This window comes from Nelumbo lutea, chromosome 4 (assembly GCF_056320005.1).
Source record: "Nelumbo lutea isolate HS-2025 chromosome 4, American lotus-T2T, whole genome shotgun sequence".
Classification (NCBI taxonomy): Eukaryota; Viridiplantae; Streptophyta; class Magnoliopsida; order Proteales; family Nelumbonaceae; genus Nelumbo; species Nelumbo lutea.
This window is the reverse complement of record NC_142687.1, coordinates 78532900-78539144: the sequence shown is the minus strand read 5'-3', so window position 1 is coordinate 78539144 and position 6245 is coordinate 78532900.

The window sequence follows — 6245 nt, the reverse complement described above, 5'->3', positions numbered from 1 at the left end:
TGGAAACCAAACTTTCGGCAGTTAATTTCAATCATTGGAATTTTGTTTTGAAAAATTAATATATATGTATGGTTTCAAAATGTTTGCAAATGGTTTTAATTCCTGGGATCCATGTGAGTAGAGAGTGCGACACTGTTCCTTGCAGCCGAGGGAGAGGTCCTCTCTTGTCGGGTAGTGTTTGATCATTACGGGCTGAGAGGTTAAGTGTAAGACCATTTAGGATAGTACTTGATGGGCTAATCTTGCACCTGCCACCAGTCCTTGGGTTTTTATAAGATGGCTTGGCCCAAGGACCACTTAATGTAAGTGTTGGGCCCATAGGGTCCATATGATGGGCTCAGGGGTTTACTGAGTTTTTCAGTGAATTCGGCTGGGCCTTATAATAAAGGCTGGGCTGAACCCATGTGGCTGGTGTGTAGATCAATGATTGGGTCCCATGCCATACAAAGAAGCCCAATTGGGCAGCAGATTGGAAACTAGTTAAACACTGAACACTTAATGGGCGAAAAGCCCATTTCGAGCTGGGCTGATATGATCACCTATTCATGGGGCGAATCTGAGATAAATGTTAGTAAAAGGATTGGGCCTTTAACCTTATCAACTGTAGGAGACCAAATTCAAATTAGATTTGAATCTGGTAACCTCCTGATAAGATCAGGAGTAAGCTAGCTTAATCTACAGATAGGATTAAGATTATCCCCTATCCAAATACTGATTTGGATTGGGATAACTCCCAATTAGGAGGTTTCTTAATCAAGAAGAAAGAGGAGAAACCCTAAGAGATATATTAGATTTTGAACAAGGGTTGGTAGGAAAAGATATACCTCCTGCGAATTGAGATTTGATCACACATAGACTCCAAAGAGAAGAGAAATAGTTCAAGCCTCTTCGTCCCTGGAGTTCTCCTCCAGCCGCCGCCATTTCCCTCTTGCAAGATTGGATCTTTGCAACAATAGGAAGTCAAGAAATCAGTTCTTGACATCAGTTCTTGACATCAGTCCTGCAAATACTCTCTCGCCGCCTCCTTCCTATAGTCGCCGCCTACAGCAGTTCGATCTCCAGTTCTTCGGATAAATCAAGATTGGATCTAGATTTCAATCTTTTGGAGAAAAGATTGGTGGGAGTTGTATTCACAAGTCATCCAGGAGATTCTTGAGAATGATCAAGTTCTTTTGGAAGAACACTGCTGATTCTGCTCCACCCTGCACTGCGCCATCTTCAATGGGAGTAGATTTTGGATCCTTTGATGAACTTACAATTTATCTATAATTTTTGAGGACTTTAGCATGGATTTTTATGCTGGTTTTATTAATTTTTGCCTTAATTTAGATTAATGCTAAGAATAAGTTCAGGGATAATTAATCCAAGAAAAGGAAGGAAAAAGGCAAGAAAAGAAGGGTCAAAAAGACCAATTTCAGTCCAGCCCGGTCGTGGAAGCAAGAGAGAGCACTTCGGCCCAAGAAGAGCAAGTGAATTCCTTGAGAAAACCCAAGAAAATAAAGCCTAGCTATGAGTAGAATTCGGCCCAGCAAAGAAGGCCCATTCTCAGCCCAAAAGAGCAGCTCAATGTATAGCTATCATGTGCTAAGAGAGAGCCTAAGTGCAGCCCAAATAGCAGCCCTTAGGAGGCTTTCAAGAGAGCTCTAGAAAGTTCAAGAAAGGGGTGTAATACACCCCATTCTAGAGGCTTCAAGAAGGGGCAAGAGCCCCCTTGAAAAACTATATAAGGAGACCTCTAGGAGGGGGGAGAGGTGTTCAATTGCTTGAGAGGAAGGCTCTCCCACTCTTAGAGGTTCGGCCACCTTGAGAGAAGAGAAGAGAAGAAGGCTAGGCGCAAGGAAGAAGAAGAAGAAGGTCTGAAGGAAGTTCAAGACAAGCAATCTAGAAGAGAAGGTGAGTTCGAATTGAGGGTTTGTGATTCAAAGATATTTTGTAATAAATCAATTGAAGTTTCATTCTCTTTTGATTCGAATTCAATTTCTTTGTTATATTTTCATTCTTCTTTCTCCTTTTTTTTTCCATTCTTCCTTGATGTATTTCAGCTTGTAAAATTTCAGTTCAGCAATCTAATTCTTTTTGATTCATTCAAATGGTCATGAATTGTACTTGAAGTTTCTTGAATAAGGGTGTTATTGTAGATTAATTCAGCCAACTAACCTTCAAAACTCAAATCTGAATTCTCAGATCTGAGATTGCAAGATCTGAATTGCTTGAAAGAGAATTCAGATCTGCAAATTTCAGATTGGGCGAATTAATCTACAGCTTGGAATTCCTAGAGTGCTTGAGAGAGACTCTAGGAATTCAGATCTACTACTCAAGAACTGAATTGAGTGCAAGGTTAGAGATAACTTGCACAATTCAGTTGGTGATCAATTCAGATTTGAATTGATGCCTTAGAAGTGTTTGAAGAAATGCATGCATGGGGATTACATTCTTTCTAGAGATAGAAGAACCGTCACTCATGCATAGGATGAACATGCGCTTGAGAGAGGCTGTTCATGACCTTGGGGTTTCACCAAACCAAGGCTCAATCATGATTTATTCGAATGATCCAAATTGATAGATTGCTGAATTCTGAGATTGACATTTACTGCTTACTCTTCTAACCTGATTTGAAGGCAATTGGGCCAATGATTTAGATAGATTTTAATTTAGGATTTTTTAGCTTTCATTAAAGTTTTGATTTATATTTTGATCAGATAAGAAGTGCTCAATTTAGTATTGGTAATTGTTTCCTAAATCCTCGTGGGAACGATACTTCACTCAGGTCTGATTTAGTTTATCAGCCTTCCTTGGGCGTGAACACCTCCATTGAGAGATATTATTTCTCTGTATCAGGTATTATCTCTCTCTACTCCTTTTGGTTCAGGTCTGATTTAGTTTATGGTTAAAGAATGATCCGTGAAAATATGATTTTCTAAATGGGGAATTCGATTCCCAGTTGAAGGGAGAGAAATTTTTGAAATTCGCCCCCTTATTCCGCAATCTTTGGGCATCCATGTGATGGATTTCTTATCCCTTCAGTGGTATCAGAGCCATGGTTCAAATATTGAACCATTCTGATTTATCTCTCCCTATTCCTTGGACGAGAACTTGTAACTAAAGAAGTTGAAGAGTTTCTGAGATCAATGGTTTTCCATGAAGCTACGATTGAGGGAACACCAAACCAAGCGGACTTCTAGTGCATCTTGTCAAGTTGTTCCCTACTCCTCTGACGCTCAGGATCATGAGGCCCTGAGTGCTCATCTAGTCTACCAGCCGACGTGGAATGTTAGGAAGGGAGACTCCTTATGCATAAGCCAGGACCAACTAACAACTCGCCATAGGGATGGTGCTTCCTAGTGACCATCAGTCCTAGACCCAACACTCCATTAACTCGCTTCAGAATATCTTGCTGGATAAGGTGGCTGAGGTATGATTTTGGACTTCATCGATTGTTATAGTATCTTGACTAATTTGAACTAACTAATATTTTTTCTTTCTGCAAATGGTCTCTTGCTCTGTCGGCCTCTACGAAATGGTGGAGGTCCTGATTCAACAGTTGTGCCGATCATAGGAAGAGGGTTAAGCTCGTAAGAAGTATGAATGACGTAAGAAGGCTGAGGCTGAGGTTTTGACGAAGGAGAAATTGGTCAAGGGTTTGAAGTCCTTCCTTAGCTCGATGGAGAACTAACTCGAAGAATCATCTTCACACAGGGTAACTAACTATAATGTTAGACAATTTGGTATGCCCTTAGCTTCAATCAGAATGATGTACTTTATGAGTTTATTGTAAAAGAATAAAAGTGCATATTTGATTCATGTTCCCTTGGTATGTTTCTGTGTAATACCCTTAAACTGGACACTTAATGAGACTCATGTTAGTTTAGAATGTTCATAGCCAGTGGGTCGGTCTGTGGAGACCTATCCTGACAAGGCTGACACTGTGGTGCCACCAAGTCGGTTGGGGTGGCTTGTCTTAGCTACCAGGGTGAGACCCTAGGCACACACAGTGTGGGATTAATTGAATCTTTGAATTGGACCATTTTCAGTATTGCCTTGGACCTTGGAGATTGATGGTCAAAATTGGAAAGTTACACCCGACCCCTAGACTGGATTATGATACTGCACTAGGTGTCGGATTGGGTTGTCTTGGATGTACCAATCAGTGAGATCCTTAGCAGGGGTCAAAACCTGGGTATGCTGGGATAGTCTGAGAATTCATCTAAGTGGGTGATCATAGTGACAGGATCAGCCCCTTAGTCAGACAAAGGTAATGATCGGGGATGCACTCTCACTAATGGAAACCAAGACTGCTGGCAACCGATTTCAATCATTGAAATTTGTTTTGCAAAATATATTTTTTATGAGATATAAAAGTATATTTATATTATGGTTTTGAAATGTTTGCAAAAGGTTTTAATTCCTGGGATCCATACTTGAGAGAGTGCAACACTGTTCCTTGCAGCCGAGGGAGAGGTCCTCTCTTGTCGAGCAGTGTATGATCATTATGGGCTGAGAGGTTAAGTGTAAGGCCATTGAGGATAATACCTGATGGGCTAATCTTGCATCTGCCCACAGTCCCTGGGTGTTACAAGGTGGCTTGGCCCAGGGACCACTTAGGGTAAGTGTTGGGCCCATAGAGTCCATCTGATGTGTTTCAGGGGGTGCACTGTCAATAACAGTGTATTCAGCCAGGCCTTGTAACAAAGGCTAGGCTGAACCCATGTGGCTGATGTGTAGATCAATGTTTGGGTCCCATGCCATACAAGGAAGCCCAACTGGGCAGCAGTTTGGAAGGCTTAAAGAATACATAACCCTAAATGGGCCTTAAGCCCATTTTGAACAGGGCTAATTTGATTAGTCTTTATGGGGCGAATTCTGAGATAAGATTAGTTGATAGGATTGGGCCCACACCCTATCCACTCAGAGAGTCCAAGATCTAAATGACATTTAGATTTGGAAACTTCCTAATTAGATTAGGAACTGATTGATCTAATCTACAGATAAGATAAGGATTATCCCTTATCTTAAAGGGACTTCTAATCCATATATGATTTGGGTTTTTAACTCCTAATGGGATTAGGAGCTGATCCCTTTAAGTCTATAAAAGGAAGAGGGGGTGGCAGCCTTTAGACACAACATTCAACAGACTCAAGTCTTGTCTTCAGAGCTGAGATCACAGAAGAGAGAATTCTACACCCTACAAATTCTCTTTAGCCGCCTCCTTCCTACAGCTGCCGCCTATAGCAGTTCGATCTACATTCCTTGGGAGAAATCAAGATAGGATCTTGATTCCAATCTTTTGGAGAAAAGATTGGTAGGAGTTGTATTCAAAAGCCATCCAGTTGATTCTTGGGAAGAATCAGGTTCTTAGGAAGGACACTGCTGATTCTACTCCACCTTGCGCTGCGCCATCTTCAGTGGGAGCAGATTTTGGTTTATACCTTGGGCATGAATACCTCCATTGAGAGATATTATTTCTCTATATCAGGTATTATCTCTCTCTCCTCCTTTTGGTTCAGATCTGGTTCAGTTTATGGTTCAAGAATGATCATTGAAAATATGATTTTCTAAATAGGGAATTCGATTCCCAGTTGAAGGGAAAGAAAAATTTTTGAAATCCGCCCCCTTTATTCTACAATCTTTGGCATCCATATGATGGATTTCCTATCCCTTCAGTGGTATCAGAGCCATGGTTCAAATCTTGAACCATTTTGTTTCAGATCTGAACTTGCGCAAATAGGTAGAAGGCGTTCTACCCAATTTGCGCAGATATGGGTTTTGGGAAATTTGTTCCCAAAACAGATGGGCAAATAATCTGAAATTAATTTTAAATAAATCTGATTATTATTTAGAATAGTTCTTTATAATTTTCTTGATTTATGGGCTGTTTGTACAAGAGGAGATTGAAATCTTGGTTTGCGTAGGGAGAACTGCAAAATTTGCAGTTTATTGAATTTAGTTATTACATTTGGTCTGTAAATAATTTTATTTTTTATTTTTAGACTCAATGTACAGGCATTTGATCTGATGTAATAATTAATAGAAATAGGATTTCTATTTATTTTTAATTTTGGATCAAAGATGGCGGCACAGAGAAGGAGATTTCACAGATGGAGTGTGCGAACAGCCCTGATTAACTGATTATTGATTTTCTTTTATAAGTTATTTAACTTCAGATTATTTTCTTGAATTAAGGATTTAATTAAAAATCAAACCCAAGACCCATTCGAACCAAGATTGGTTCAAACTGTTTGGACCAA